General features: G+C 39.6%; 1 non-coding gene across 1 annotated transcript; it reads right to left on the bottom strand.

The window, feature by feature from the left end:
• Positions 1–608: 608 nt before the first annotated feature.
• On the bottom strand, positions 609–712 carry LOC136992102 (U6 spliceosomal RNA). The gene has a single exon (XR_010884226.1). It is a non-coding gene; the product is annotated as a U6 spliceosomal RNA (small nuclear RNA).
• Between the last annotated feature and the right edge of the window lie 16,570 nt (positions 713–17,282).

Genomic DNA, 17,282 nt, shown 5'->3' with positions numbered 1-17,282 from the left:
CATGCCATCTTAAAATGGCAATTCAGTTTCGCCTCTTCCTCTTTGTTCACGTTTTCCCTCACTCACCTCTTTTCCACCAAAATTTGAGAAGGAGAAGGGCAAACTGGGGAGCAGAAAAGAGCATGTAAGCTTCAGGAATGGGGAAGATTAAAAACAAGAGACAAAGGAACTGTGGACTGAGGCCTGGGGACCATGAGCTCTTCGGGCGTCTTTGAGTCTTGTCCTGGTGCCGTAGCGGTGCTTCCGTGCCCACAGGTGCTACCTGCCGGGGCATGCGTCGCAGTCCTCCTGCAGAAAGGCAAACCTCTCCGTCCTTCCTGCTGACCAGCACCCCTTCACTGGGGAATGTCCACACGCACAACCACTCCAGAAAAACATGACCCAAAAAAGGAGTGTGAACACCCACTGGCATAAAACCCATGATTAATTTTCTGCTATTTCACCCCCTCTGATGTTGGCTCCCCAAAAGGCCAAAAGGAAAGTCTGAGCAAGAATTAAGAAGCTTTCAACATGGACAGCCATATTCACATGTAAATTCTTGTCTGGAAGACTTGAGATTAGAGACATTGCCATGGGACTGAAGTGACCAGTCCTGAGCCTAGAATAAGAAACCTCAAATTGGCTTTGCAAACATGCGTGTCATGCTTGTGCAGGAGCCATTCTAATCTATTCTGTATCATTCCAATTAATTTGGGAGCAGCCCCTTAGGCTTAAATATGTTTACATCAACTGTTTGACAAACAATCACACATAATGAGGAGAAAAATAAAATTCAAAATATGTTCATATGGGGGAATGGAAGCTAAATTTGTCAAGAAAAATTAAAAAGTTATTTCAGCTTCTTTCACATTAATGCATGGAAATACACTATGAGCAGCTGTAAAACAAATTTTAATGATATGTCTCCAAGTCACACTTAAATCTCTTGCAAGTTTTTACAATGGCAGCATTTTGATTTTTTCTTTTTTTTTACCCTAGAGGTTACAATAAAAATATTTCCTTTCTTTTTGTCACATTTCACATGAAAATCCTCAAACTTTAAAATTAAATCTTATCTGAAAATTAACAAAATAAATTAACAAAACCTTTAAGTGTTTCACAAATAAAAGAAAGAATAAATTATTACACTTTGCTAGTCAAATATCTTTAATTTAAAAAACAGTTAATTTTCTTTAATTTCATTGTATTTGCATTTGTTATTGAGTATTTCGGGAAAAGTCTGACTGTTTGCAAATTTTGCCTGGCTATACCTCTAATGACCCCTGGCAGCACATAACCCCAGCTGATCATTTCAGCCATTAAGAGGAATTTGGGTGTCCGTGTTCATTTTTCCCTGCCTGTCTGAAATGTACCCAGGAGGAAATGAGGGGCTTCCAAGGAGGACTGGCTATGCCAACTTTCTGATCAATGTATGCATCTAGAACTGTGAAAAAGACTGCTTCACAGCAAAAAACTGAACCCTATTTATATGCAACAGTATTAAATCAGGAATCTCAAGAGAAAAAACAACTCACAAAAGAGCCAGGCTCTGCTGGTTAGAGATTTAACAGATTCACAGCCTTGGAGCATAAGGCAAAGAGGCAGAGACACTATGAACGCTGGCTGGGACATTACACGGTGGTGTAAAAGGCAGAGTGTCTTGCACAACACAGAAATTAAAATGCTCATAGGTTTGGGAAGTTCCCGGAAAACACCGAGCTGCTCCGCAGTGCTGCGTCAGGGCTCAGATGCCCTGTCTTCCCTCAAGGCTGCGCAGGGACACCAGTTGCCCCATGCTGCAGCCTGACCCCACTTGAAGCTGAGCAAAATCACTTTTCTCAAAGAGGAAGAAGGCATGGAAACTTATTAGCCCACATCCAGTCTCCAGATCGCTGAATCAACACCTGCTGGGTGCCCTGAGGCTGGGCTGCCCCCAGCCTTCTCCATCCCCAAAACAAGGGTGGAGGCAAGTGCTTATATAAAGCACAGCATAGCAGCCTCTCCTGCTTGCTTGAGGGGGCACAGGAGGAACAGGGGTTAAAGAAAGGTATTTTGTACAGTGTTAAGTATTGCTATTGTGCAATGTTCAGTTTAGCTCCTTTTATAAGGGCAAAGAAGAATAAGGGAATTTGCAGCTTTTAATGGGCACTTATGCTTGAAGCTAGTTTTGTGCTGTTTGAATCAGGATAATATCTGAAACTCTCCTTCCTGAGCCCTTTTTTTCTCTCTTTGCTCAAATGGTAGCTTTCTGAATAATTTTAAGCTATCAGAAAAACAAATGTCATGGCTTTTCTTTCTTTCTCAGTCCTGATAAATAGATGTGAGTCTGCTGACAAAGAATTGCAATGAGCTGAGATATCTGTTAAACTTGCACTTCTCTTCTTTTAATCTCTCATCCTCTCTGATTGTGGTTGGAGCTAAGCCAAGTCCCAGCAACAAAAATAGCAAAGTAGAAAGTTTTCCAGGTTGAGGCCTTAAGTACAAGACTGTTACTGTCTTTTCTTTTTCAGAGGGCTTTCTTCTTGCAATTCCATGAAACTTTCAGCCTCATCCACTGGTGTATGTCTTTGAAAAATCCTTGTTATTGTTTTAACTCTGTGCCATTGTTTTAGCATTAGTTCAGAGTTTTACAGATAGATCTATTTACTTTGGGTCCTTTCCTTACCTGTAGAGCGTGAGTTGTGTCTATTTTAAGTTTAGCAGTATCTCTGGAATTCCCCAAAACCTGTGGGAGAAGCAGCAAGTTTGAGAGTACTGTCTAGGTTACATTTTTATTCTTCCTATATCATGCAAGTGTTCAGAAAAGTTTTCATTTCCTTCAGCACCCCAGTCCAGGGCCAAATAATGCCAACAGTGTTACTTTTCCCATCTGTTTCTCTATATAACTGGATTTCTTAGGCTGTGGATTGTCTGTGAGCATGTGCTTCTGTAGAGCTGGCCCGAGTGGAGAGAGCTGGTCTCATTTGCTTGGGCTTCTAATCATTGCCCATTTATCACTGTTATGGTAGCAACAAAACAAAGCCTAATTCCTCCTCCTAGGACAGAAATATGGATTTAGGTTGGGAGGCAGAGATGGTTTTATACTTTTCTGTTTGCACTGGTACAGTATAGCACGTATACCTGGATCACACAGTGTAGTGATGTAGCAGCCCAGCACCCCTTGCCCTAGGGGGGGGTGGTGTCTGCCCTCCTGAGATGGGGGGAAATAGTTGTGAAGTTGGAAAATGAGAGTTCTGACCTGAGGACGTGGCTCCAGTTAATGGATTTGGTATTACATGTAAATTATTGCTAATATAAGAAAGTGGAAGACAATTTTTAGCTATTAATGAGGACAAGTATGAGGTAATTATTTCTTGTCAGTCTTAATGAGAGAATGCAGGGAATGTGCCAATGGATTAGCACTTTATTTCATGTCCCCGCCTTCACTGGAATGAAACTCCGTGTTGGAGCAGGAAAGATAACATAGGATGAGATGGGAAAATAAGCTAAAAATCAATGTTTTGCAGGCATCTTTAAGAAACAAGTGTTTAATAAATTTAAAATGTGCAAGTGTTTGGCATTTGTTTTATTTATACTTTTTTGTAACACGTTCAACATGATCTTGATCTGAGGAGGAACAATGAAATTACAGCAAGTAATTTGTTGATAATAAGCTCTGTCTGGTTTTTGTAATTAAAAAAGTGATTAAGAAAGGCTAAGTCATTAATGCTTGAACTGTTGCTGCTGGGGTATGCACAGTAGCACAATTTATAAACTTTCAGCAGAGGGATTTATTTAATTACTGCCTCTTTTTCAAGAAACTTCTTTCTTTATGGAATTTATGTAATGTGAGAAATAATAGACTGATATTTTGAGTAGAGAAGAGAAATCACTCTAATAAAGGCCAGTGCAATTGTAAAACTCGGCCTTTTACACAGAGGATACAACTGCCGAATCCTGCAGCTCAGCTGCTTCTTACTACTTTTGCCAGGTTCATTATCCTAGAGGTAGATGGTCAGGTTTGGCAGGTAGCTAGATAAGCTGTGGAGAAGCCACAGCCCTCTGTAGTGGAAGCTCTTCCTAAGGAACAACTTGGAGGGCACATTTCAGTGGACTGTTGCCTTTTGCACATGTTGCAGAGTACCTGGGCTCTTGTTCCGCTAAAGAATTTAGATTTGTGTTTCAGATTAGGTATCGCAAGAATCCAACAGGACCCGATGCTCAAGCTCCTGTCTCCAGTCTCAGAAATAAAGACATTTTTCCCAGGTATGTTTGGTTTGTCTCTACTTCCCAGCTCCAGACAAATGCAGAAGCACCAGAAGAAAATGGGCAGGTCTTTTGATATTAACCCAAGCAGAAAGTACAGGACTTCTTTTCATCCCATGCCACAGAAGGGTGCAGGCTGGTATCTCACTACCCCAAACATGAAAGAGATCTTGAGATAATATTTAATATTGCCTCTAAGCTCCAGTGCTCTGTCTGTGCTGGGTCTCCATGCCTTTTGAGTGTTTCACATAAAACAGGATACGTGTACCAGACTGCGCCTGAGGAGAGAAAGGGCTGTGAGTGTGTAGGGGGAGGAGGGTGTATCTCTTTCTCCATCTGTGGGAGGGAAGCCAGCATCATAAATCAGCTACAGCTGCTTCAATGCAAAAATATTGTTTCAAGAAATTATTTTCAGGGCAGAAGACCACCGCTCTTTGCATTTCATGACATTTATAACTTGCAGAAGGCTTCTTGAAAATTAATTCTTTAATTTTGTCACAGATGTCACAAAGTTCACATTTTCCATTGTTTTACCTTAATATTACAAGGCATGGAATAATGGGAAAAACCTCTACTACTTTAATGAGCAGTAAACAGACAAGGTAAAACAGACATCTCTCCACATATAATACAGATATCTAGATAGATATAAATATTAAATATATTTATATATAGTTTTATCATGTAAACCCATCTCTCAAGCCATATTGTCAATGAAAGCTGGATTGTAGTGGGGTTTTTGTTTGGTTGGTTTTTGGTTTTCTTTTTTTCCAGGTCCAGTTTAGGTAGAGATAGATTTAAGTTTGGGACTGAATTATATTGGGGCTGATGCTGTAGTTCTGAAAACCCACTTTCAGAGCAATTTGGTTCAGAATTTTTTGTGATTATTATTTGTGAAATTATTTCCCTGCTACAGTGAAATCAATTAAGATCTATCAAACTTCAAGGAAATCACTTTCTACTTGGTAATGCCACCTAAGGAGAGCCAGAGGCTTTAAAATTTATTATTACCCTTGCTGAGCAGCAGCCTGGCTCCTAGGTTAGTCTTATAAAAATTATGAAATGGTGTCAATAGAGGTCTTATATTTCCTGCACAAGGATACTCTATGAGATGATGAGAGAATACCAGGAATCAAAGCTTTTGCTTTAGAAAGATTTACAGCTGCTTCTTCATACCATAAGTCAACACTGAATAATTAAAAGACTTGTAATTAAAGGCTAATTTAGTATTGATTGTGTCCTAGAGCAAGGGGGCCACTTCACTGTTCTCACACCATCCTGCGAGAGCTTCATCAGCCAGACAGCGAGAGTGCAATTATCCTACGTAGCCGTCAGCAATGGGCCGCTGTCTCCTCAATTCCATTTCTGGGGGCTCCACAAGTGCCTTCACAGGATGCATTATCAGATTGTGAGGAAAAGTGATTATTTTTATAAGGCCTTCAATATCACACATCCCCTTAGAGCACTCAGTGCTCCAGATATAACTGTCAAGTCTATTTAATTTGGGAAGGTGAGACTCCTTTTGTTTATGTGCTCTCTCTCTTTATGGAGATTTTTACATGATTCAGGATGCTTCCTGTGACTGATAATTTTGGAGTGAGCACCTCTCTCAGGTGTCTGTGGCTGCTGCCTCTGTTGAGACCCCTGTAAATGCATCAGTTGTCTTCAGGAAAGCGTGCAAGAAGAGTACTGAGTGGAGCTGTGGCATTTTCTTCTGAAACCAGCTTGGCTTCTCTGGAGGCCACATCCACCTGCATGCGCTCTGTGGAGCTGCCCATCTCCCTGAGCACTCTAAGCTTGGAGTCAAATGATGGCATTTGGCTCAGCTGCATGAAATGCAGAATGACTGTCATGGTCTGGTGAGAAATCTGTACCAAACAGAGTAATTTCTGTTTAGGAACTTTGAGTTTTGTGTCTGTCCATGAAACGGTTACATTTCCATGAACGAGCAATTTGCAGGGTGAAAACTGCTTTTCAGAGAAAATTCAGAGCTGCCTTCCAGCTGGAGGAATAAATGAGAAAGGGAAAGCCATGGGTAACTGCTCTCCAATCTACAGATCCATGTGCACCTATGCAGCCATGCACATAATTTAGCTAGCCTTTCTGAAAGTGGAAGATTTCAGTTTGCTAATGTGCACAGAGCACTTATTCATCAGTACACTGGCAAACAGGAAAAAGACCACGTATTATAACATGGCAAAGCCAGCTGTCAAAATTCAGGAAGTCGCATTTCTTTCGATGACACCTTCATGATCCTTCGATTAAATTTCACTGTCCCTTAAGTAGTATATTGCCACCAATCAATTGATTTTTTTTTCTTCTAGAATCTCATATGCCTCTCGTATGCTTCATATATCATAGAAATAGGTCATATTTAATATACTGAATCATAAACATTAGAGATGGAAAATCTCATTAAGTCATCAAATTCATTCCTTTGTCAGTGAAGAAGTGTTCCCACATAGAACAGAATTTAATTTTTAACATATCTTCAGCCTTCAACTGTTTCTTTTTAGAGGATATTCCACAGAACACATTTAGTCCTTTGCTATCAGTGATTTTTATGATAATCTAAATTTCCTGTTTAAAACTTTATTCTACAACTTTTAATTATGTCTCTAAATTGCTCTTTCTACATCTAGAAAAGTAATATTTGCAGGTAATAATTATAACCCTTCTTTCCAGCACTGCTCAAAATTGAAAAAAATGTGGCTAAATATGGAAACTATTCTGAAATATCCCCTTGTCATTTGTCTCCAAATACTCCCCAACTTGTTTTTCAATAGTGATTTTTTTATTCAGACTTTCAGAAACTGAAATAATCACCTTTAATCTTGAAAAACAGCTTTTGCTTAATGGAATTGTTAATTACTTTTCAATAATCTTTATAATGAAAAAAACTAAGCCAATATTTTCCCATAATTTTTTTTTTTTTTAGCTAAGACTTTGGACAAGAACAATTTTCAGTGCAATCTCTGCTTTGTTTACATATTTAGCCAAATATGTGTTTTGAACTCCTTCAGACATTCCAGATCAATTCTTTTATGCGTCCTATGGCTGATGTGATGGTTTTCAAAAGGCAGAAAAACTAATAATTCCAACAGTGGTGACAGTCCCTTAGGCATTAACAGTTATGGGGAACAAAGAGACACTTTCTGTGAGATCCCAAGTGATTTTCTTTTTCCAGTGAGTACGAAGCCCAAAGAGATGCTTACTGCCACAATCTACTGTGGTAGGTGACATGCTAGGATTTATTTACATTTTATTTATGCTACACAAAAATGGAACAATGCTGAATCACAGGGTGGGACTAAGCGTTCCTTAGTTTTTCTGTCCATGAGGGACAGCTGGGGACAGGAGACAGAACCAAATCTGATAAACCTTATACCCTTCAAACCACTTTCAAGATAGGCTATTTTCTGACATCATTGGTTGCTCAGATAATATAAAGCAACCAGTGTGACAACGACAGAAAATATAGATTAATGTACAGGTCTTTTGGGGTTTTAGCCAAAATGTGGCCACAGAGGATGGCCTATTTACTAATTTGGATAATGCAGACCTCTTTCTCTTTTAAGGCTTCACACCACCTTATTGGAACCTTTGGCTGCCAGCCAAAGGGCAATTTCTGACCAGTTTCACTAATTTTCCCACTTGCAGCACTGCAGCTATTCTGCCTGACCTTTCAAATCAATTCATCTTGAGACACATTATTGACTAATTTCCTGAAATTCAGGTGAAATGTGCTCATTTTTAACCTTGCTCCTTCCTTACGTACTGAAATTACCTTATCCTCTGGTGCTAACTGCCGTTAGTAAGCAATCAAAATTCTTCACCAAAGGCTTTTCTATTTTATTTGCTCTTTTCATGCTGAATTCAGTGATGTATTTCATCTAATCCTGGTGCTTTGTCAACTTTTTAATAGTACTGGGAGCTTTAATTGCCTTATTATCTTCTCTACTGCAGTGAGGGTTTTTTTTTTTTCTTTAGCATTTCTATTCCCCTCAAGGAAAACATGGACGCTAGGATATTACAGGTCCTCCATTTCTTGGGATGAAGAAATCGCTCAGACCCTTAAGGACACCAGCCTCATCTCTCATCAACACTTAATCTGTTATGGCCCCTCTTCATCCCTCTGATAAATTTGCTTCTCAAGCAGTAAAGGCTTCATCCCCTGTATTCTTCAGATACAGTAGCATCATGTTGTTTGGTGTCCCTTTTCCTCTTTCCTGTAGCCAGGAAAGCAAAGATCTTCAGGCTAGAAAGCCAGCAAGCCCTTAGGATCAGGACTCTAGTCTAAAGAGGATGACGCTATGCTAGGAGACAGGCACTCAGGCTTCTGCAGCTTGCTTTTTACTCAAAGGTTGAGAAAAGTGGAAACCTGAACAAAGTCCAGCCCAGGGGACTTGACACAATGGCAAATCTGAAGTGCCAGTAGGCCTTTGTGTGGATGAATGGCACTTGGCATTGGGACAGAAAAGGTGCCTCATGTCCCAAGCTTGTGTGCACATATAGAAATGATCTTAGGTTTGGATACCTTGGTAATATTGTCATCCAAAGCATAGGCACAAAAATGGGTTTGGGTGACAAGGAGCAGTGCAGCTACTTCAGTGCTGGCCCTCTGGATTTCTTCCTTGGTTGTATTCTGCCTATCTCATCTCAGGTGGCAAAGTGACTTACCTGCTTGTTCCCCTCGTGTGTCCATTAATGGCATCAGTGGCAGGTCCCAGGTATGGTTGTCCTATTGCCTCCTGACTGTATGTCTTGTCGTGTCTTTGCTCTGGCTTTATCAAAACTAAATGGGTAGAGTGTCACAGATGATCACCTTCCAGACCAGACACTGAAGAGACGACAGCAGTGAGCTGGAGGACCAATAAGTTCAGAAATTCAGGATTAAAATCCTCTACTAACGTGCAAATGGATTTAGCTTTATTCACCTAGTTTTCCTGACATGTACTCCAGATTATACACTTGCTTCATGTGTCACCTGCAGACAGCTGTGCTGAACTGAGAATAAAATGATGAATAACATCCTAGCCTGAGTACAGCCGTGGAAATCGTACATGAAGGAAAAAAACATATTCCCACTCGGAGCTATATTAACTGGAACTTCTGTGTTATTTATGTTTTGCCTCAGATACACACATATACCAGCAGAAAATATCTAGCACTTATAGTAAATCTACTGTACTCTGTTGTAAGCCTGGAAAAAAGTGTTGATTGATTTGCTGATCTGAGTTATTTAGCAAGAGTTGAAAGCTGGAGAGTTGTTGGTTTCTGCTAAAGTGAGTATTTTTCCCCCTGAATAAAAACATTTAATTTAAAGTTTCTCAGTGTTTGTACACGTATTTGTGTTTCAAACACAGGAATTAAATGTCAGCAGAGCCAGACCTTCAGCAACAGTTGATGGCAATGCTGAAGTCAGTACAGCTATATTGATCTATACTACCTGAAGAATTGACCCAGAGTTGTTACTTTCCACTGGACGTCACATATGAGCTATACATAGGATTTCTGAGTGAACAGAAAAGAAAATGAAGCACGGAGAGTGACTTGAAACCAGCAACTATGTCTGAATAGAAAGCTCTGCCTTATTGCAAATATACCTATCTTTCTCATACAGTTCCAGTAGAAAAGATGTTATCTGGGGATCTAATGTCCCCATCGTTCCTATCGGAAGCTGAAAGGGATCCTGTCGATTCAAAGATCAGTCTTGTGTTTGAAAATTGGTCTCTTTCTGTTGTTACAAGTGATGACTAAGATTACAGTAGCTAGAAAAATTTCCATTTTCTTGACAACAGCTTTACTGTGGGTAGCACAGGAGGAGTTTCTGCTCATTGCCCTGCAAATACCATATCTCGGCCTGAATGAGTAATTCAACTGCCTTCATTTTTTTCAGTAGCTTTTCTGTTACATGGACAAAAATATCTTAGGTTGCAAAGCATTTGAATTCTTAATCTAGATTTAAGGTTTATAGTTCAAATTTGAATTGGAATAAATCTATCTTCATTGAATCTAGCAGAGCTCCTGTGGCTTGTAGCCACAAGGGATTATGACCAATATTATTTTGTAAACGACGAGTTTCTCAGTAAAACATTGGGAAGATTTGACCAGCTCATTTGGCAGTGGCAATAAACTCAGAGCTTTGTCTGCCGCTCTCTCTCCACTAACTGCAAACAGTTTAGACCTGATATTTAACATCTAAATAGCCTCAATTAGATGGGAGGAGACCCTCCCAAATGGTCAGGCTAAGTCCCACTTGAAGCACAAGGGTGAAAATACGGTATCCTGATGCCCAATGATTTGTTCTACTGTTTACAAATAGCTACTGTTTACAAATAGCCTTCTTTAAGAATGCAGACCTTTCTTTTGGATTAGTAAATTGTTCCACGGGATAATTCAGACTGACTGGCAGCATCTGTTTTATGTGGAAATATGGGCACAATAGGGTGGAGAATTTTCTGTACCTGTGCTGCTTCACAGGGGATTGACTTTGGATATTCTCCCCTGCACGTATATAGGCTGCTGTGCAATGTGTTATCAGTTTTGTTTCCTGTTGGGACATGGTGTATAATGAATAACATACTTCTGTAGGAATTTTCAAGGAAACAATAATTCATACTAAAATGCATGAAACTTCTGGGTTTAACAAATATTTACAGAGATATCCTAAGGGTATCTGGGCATTCATGAATAATATGACCAGCAAACAGCGATTTAAAGCAAACCAAAATCAGTGGAAAATATTTGCAAGCTGGCAATTCAATATTTGACCAGCTGTGATCATTATGCAGTGCCCAGAGCTTCAGTACCTCTTCAGAATGAAAAAAGTAAATTTGCCACATGGACCTGCAGCTCACTCACTGCTACTGTGTGTCCCTGTAATAGGCAGGTGAATTGATAGCTAGGAACCGGAAAGATTAGAACTCAAACTGCTTTAATATATGAAATGAATAATTTCCAGGAATTGTGCAGGGGATTTAACTTGCTTTTTGGAAGACACAACTGATATCTAATCTACAGCTTGAAACCATGCTCACTGTCATGGTGCATGAGTGCTTTAACAGGTTGAGCATGAGTGTCTTGAAACTTCAGTGAGCCCAGCTGATCAGATCAATGTGTTCACAGGCAGCAAGCAGCAACATATTATGAGATTCGAGATTCTTTATCATCCTTCACGTGGATTACTTTTAAAGCACTAAGAATTGCTGTTAAATAAAGGAGGAGTAACACCTGTGAACAGACAGAAAACATGCTTGCTGCTTCAGATGAGCAGTAATGGTTAATAAGAGAGGCAATGACATCCACTCAAAACTTTCCATCTTTTCAATGATGTGTCACAGCATAAAGGGCATTGTAGATGTCAGCTGATAAGGGAAGAGTAAGTAGAACTGACACAGTATTAGAGGGAGAGAACAGAGGAATTGGCTGGGCTGTCATATTCTGATGAGATAAACCTCCAGAGTTTCCTTTTCTCAGACACATATTCCACCAGTGCATGCTGGGTGCATATCCTCCTCGCAACATCCTGCAGTCTAGAAGTATGTGCAAAAGGCTTTTTTGTTTTCGTTTTTTGAAATTTACTAGATTTTGATTTTGCAAGATATCAGGAGGAATGTATGATTTGGTACAAAATTTAACATTTATGGCTTCGATATTTTTATATTAATTTTCATCTCAAATTTTGCGCTGAGTTTATTGGTCATTTAAATTCCATCACAAAAAAATAAGCAAAGCATTTCTCTTCTTTTTGAGGACAGGATTCAATTATATGTTTCTCTCTGACTTTTCTGACTAGACAAAAAGGAACTGTACTGCTAGATAATCATAAATAAGGCAGTTAATAATTATTAATAGGTGAACTTTTGTACATACACTAGTAACGCAATCACATGCCAGCAAGTCCAAAAAATAGAATAAATTGCCCTCCATATTAAGAAAATAAAAAAAATGTGTGGCCTCCTGACCTGTAAACAAAGGCAAGGTCTGTACAACACGGCCAATACAAGTTCCAGTATGGGAACCAGTAGGCATGATGTAAAGCCAGTAGGTGGAAAGTTGAAAGGACAAACAAAAGTAGGTAGTTCTTCATGAAACATGTAGTTTAATAGAAAAAATCTCTTGACACGGGATGTCGTGTATGTGAAAAGTTCAAAGGAGACTGGGCAAGTTCCCAAAAGAGAAATTCCTTGAGAGTTACAAGAAACAAGGAAACTAACCCTGACTCAGAAAGACTCTGAGCTGCAAGGGTTGCAGATTAGGAGGAATTATTAGGGGAAACATTAACTAAATTTGTTATGTTCTTCTATTCTCCTTTACGCATACAGGGCCTTTGGTTTGACTTAGAAGGGCTATTTTTACTCAATTTCTCATATAGTGTCCATGTTAGCTACATTAATAAGCACTTTAAACCTTTTAGTCCTCTCAGGGGGTAAAGCATGCAAAAAGTTTTAAGAGATTGATCGGGGGTAGAGCATGCAAAAAGTTTTAAGAGATTGATGCTGTTTCTGAGTTAACTTTAATTCAGTTATCAGATGTTCCTGCTTGCTTTGGGATCATTAATCCAGTTTCTCCAAATCAATCACTCAGGTTTCCACTGTGCACCTCATAAAAGATCCAAAACTCAGCTTGTAGGAACAGGAGTCATAAAAACACAGTGGACACAAATCAGTCTCAGTAGCCTTATGGGTATGTTACTGTGTTTATAGATCCAGAACAAGGTTTACTTACAATGGGTAGTAGGTCCACCAGTAAAACTCAACAAATATTTAATAGTATGTGGCAGTTGTGTGACAGGATCAGAATCTGTTATCTCATTCTAGGGCCAGAGCAGTCCATAGGAACAATTTTCCAGCAAAAGGTATGGACAGGAGAATGGGGACATCTCCCTCCCTTGTAAAAGTGTCAGAACTCCTAGACACTGCAGTTCTGTAAGAGGCTCTGCTCTTAATTCCCATCTAGAAGAAAAGTGTTACTGGATTTGTCACCTGCCAGGCACGGTAATTCTGTAACAGCAGCTGTCTGAAAAAGTACATCCAGCCTGTCTAAGATGTGGAGGAAAAATAAACTTGAGGACAAAGTACTAGTTCAGCTCTCCTTCTTCTGTTTTTCCTCTGTCTCATGTTTGGGACATGCCATCCTGTCCTGTGTGAATAATGTGAGATATGTCCCATTGAGGACATACATACAAAAAGCTCTGTGTCGCTGTTCAGTAGAGTCATCTCAGGCTGCCTGCTGTCTTCTCAAATACAGTGTAGTTCACATTACTGCTTTTTTTAAATGCGTCACTTATTCAGCACTGAATTATAGCTGGACAATACTTCCTGGCTAAACTAAATAGGATAGTTGCACACACTGCAGTCTGTCTGTCACAGGTTGTCATTAAGATATTAATGGCCATCTGTAAGCAAAATACACATGCAGGGTATTATTAGCGCAAGCAATTTAGCTACTGTGCTTTTTGTCGATGTGAATGTAGTGCAAATTAAACTGTAGTTGGTTACAGCTGAAGAAGCTTTTACTTATCCTGTAATGAGCAGCTTCTAGTTTTCTCACAAAATCCATTCTTTCAATAACTACTTACAAGATGATCATGGAATTGCAAAGACTCTGTGCCTGTATCTTTTATTTCAGAGAGTCTGGTTGGAAAAACTTGGAAGGTTCCAGAACAGACTCTTTTTTCCTTTCCTGAGGGTGAAATATGATCTTCATTTTGGTGTAAATCGGAGTTCAGCCATTCACATTCAAGTTATGCCTATTTGACTGAAAATGTTTTGCCAATTAAATTTTTTTCTCTTCTGAAGCCAAGGTGGTGTTTTCTTTTTAAGGTGAAAAACAGTTTGTTAGAAAATAGTGCTCCCGCTGTAGAGCGAATTAGATGGCTACAGCACAGCTTTGCAGCCGGGGAAGACATAAGACTGTTTTAGAGTCAGTCTCTGGGGATCCAGTACTCCAATTCATTATGCTGTTTGTGTCTTAGAAATCCTCCAGAGTACAATCCAATGACCATTGAAGCCAACTGGCATTGAATGGTGTCATAAATTGGAATCTCATGATCGACAGTTTTTAAAAATCCCTCGACACAGGGGAAATTATTGATGCTTCTGGTGCAGTGGCAAAAAGGGCTAACACGAGCCATGGCTGCACGCATGGAAGGAGAGGTGTAGGAGTAAGGAGGTGGGTTTACCTCTGTCTTTGGCGCTGGTCAGGCTAATGCTGAAAGACCAGGTATAGTTCTGGCATCCATGATTTAAAAATAATATTGGAAAATCATAGAGAGTGCAGGAAGAACCAGGGTAATTAACTGAAGGATGGATACAATGCATGATGAAACACTGCTGTGAAAAATAGTGTCTTCTCCCTGTCAGGTCAAAACTGGATGCCTTTGAAGGTGTGATTTAGCAGAGGCATGTGAGGGGTATCTGGGATCTGCACAGAGGGTTAGACCAGTTTTCTGCTCATAGTTTTAAGCTCTATGAATGTACAAGAAGTGTGACAGCCGTTCTATAGGGTTCAGGAGCAATGAACCCATTTCCCCAGCTCTCTGAGCAAACGATATCCTAATTGAATCCAAGTATCCTGGCTTGCACAGGAGCAATGAGACAGCTGATTTCAGTTACAGGAACATTGTCTGTAAATGAATCTGGGCAGGTCGTTAATAGGGCGTCGGGGTGCTTGCTAGAAAATTATAAGGTGAAAAAAAAAAAGGAAAGGTTAGCTCACTGGACACAGCATACATTTCATTAGGTTTCTCAGCTTCTCAGCATGAAGTAATTTAAGAACTGTATGCCAATCCTGACTCTCATGTTTTTGGATTTATTTTAATTTTGAACCTTTTTATACTACTTTTTCCACTTATTTTTTACTCTGTTTCCAGTCTGTTTATTTTGATTGATGGTGATGCAGAGAGGTTATATATTGAAAACCTACTCTGTATTACTAGAATGAATGACTTTGTTTTCTTTAACTATTTTAAGCACACAAGATAGTAAGCCGAATAGGCAAAAAATTGAATTAGTAATTGTCATACGCAAAGTTCATAATTTACATTAAATGCTAAATATTTTTTGATGCTATGGTACTAAGTAAAAAGAACTAAACCTTTCAGTGCTTTTAGGTAAAAAAGACAGGAGAAAAATATGAATACTATCACTATGAAATTCCTTTATTCCCTGACCAGATGGCTGGAAGTTCTGGAAGGAGTATGGAAATTATTTCTGGTGTTTGATCAGCAGTGCCACGTGTTAGAGACACTTAACATGATGTGGACCCAGAGGGAGAGCTGTTTGATGCTTCCAAGATAAATGTCCACTGGAATTCTGGCCGACTGCTCGGTTCAACTATGATCAAGTCCCTTCTTATTTGCTGAACAAGTGTGCCACAGGTCTGTTTACTTGGCATTATTGCTCCAGAATGCTTTTTCTCGAAGCAATAATAATGTTTGCTTTCACGTCTGGAGGCATATTAATAAGTGAAGTAAAGCATAAGCTGGTTATTACGTTAGGTGCTTACTTTGTGTTGTTTGTTCTTCTTGTGTGTAAAAAGTTTGAGCTGTCTAATTGGGCAGCAGTAAGCAGTGTTTGTAGGTAATCAGCTACATACTGTAAATACTTAACAGGAAATACTTGAAGTGATAGGTTTGTAGAGGAAACAAGATGGTACTTGTGCATATGGCAATGCACAGCAAATGCATTAGCAGAAATCAGGACCTGTTGACTGGCATTTTATCTGGCATCTGGCTTTTAAGTAACACATTATCCCATTCTCCCTAATTTGAGAATAGCTACTTTTGTACTAGGCTGCTCATGCTAAATCCCTCTTATGCTGGAGTAGGAAGGGAGGCGAGGATGTGATATTTGAAGTTTCATCTCTTGGTAAGTACAACGGCCGTGAAACCTGAGTGTCCAGAGTACACTTATATATGAAGTAGGCCATCTCCTTTCAGCTCTTAGGGAATTCAGATTTGAGAGACTGTCAGAGCAGGAAGGAGTTGTGGGCTGATTGAAATAGCAATGAAACAGTTGTATTGCCTTTGGTCACAGTTTTGCAAAGTCATTCTTTCAGAGCTGCAAATCCAAGGGTTCATCCCACTTGCTCATTCCAGCCAGGTAAGGAAAGGTTTGTGGGAACACACAACTGGGGAGCACCAAGTTAGAGTACAGTTCTGTACTAATCCATGCTCACCATCCCACCGTATAATACCATTCAGAAACAGATCAAACTTCAAACAAATTAAACAGTAGGTCTACACTACTGCTAATAGGAGCAGTTTGTTCCAGAGGTTAAAAACTTCTTTATAATAGTTAGACTAAACTTGTTTCATGATCCTTTGTTCTTATGTTAGTGCTATCCTTTAGCTAAAATTACCTTTTCCGCTAGAGTTTGCATTACAACTCTACTTCCTTGAGTATATCTGGGGACGATGCCCTTACCCCCCTTCTCTATAGTGTTCTGGATTATTTAGCTTTGCAAAATAAAGTCTACCTCTTTCAATCTCCTCTCATGAGTTATGTTCTCTTTTCCCTGATCCATTCAGTACCTCTGCTCCTCAGATCCGGTCTTCTGGCTGCGTTCTTGTTGGTGCTTTGCACAATGGCACTCATGCTTCCTTTTTAATGATAGGAATATCTCGGGAGATACATTCTATTATTTCACCCGCTTTTCTTCCCCATCCACATCACAAAATGTCTCATGATTTTTCTTCAGAAACACCCCAGCTTTTTCTTCCTTACTGTTTCCATCTCATGAGCTCTCTAATTAGATTTCTCATGAGTCTTCACATGCATGAATTGTACTTTGGCTGTGAAACTACATTCCATTTCTAACATTTCTCATACTACTCCAGTTCTTTCTCTGTTTTCCTGTGTCTTAATGATGCCTCTCAACTCTGGGTCACCAGCAAAGACTCCACTTTCAGAGCCAGATCACCAGGTTTTTCCCAAGATCTATCCTTGAGAAGCTTCACTAATAACTTCCTCTAATCCATTGCCATCTCCCCTTCAGTCCATTCCTCAATAATTTAATGCTTTGCTTTTATCTCCAGCTTGCCCAGCTTAGCT

Source organism: Apteryx mantelli, chromosome 4, assembly GCF_036417845.1.
Source record: "Apteryx mantelli isolate bAptMan1 chromosome 4, bAptMan1.hap1, whole genome shotgun sequence".
In the NCBI taxonomy this organism is placed as follows: domain Eukaryota; kingdom Metazoa; phylum Chordata; class Aves; order Apterygiformes; family Apterygidae; genus Apteryx; species Apteryx mantelli.
Note: the sequence above shows the minus strand (reverse complement) of the source record. Positions and strands in the feature narration are given on the sequence as shown.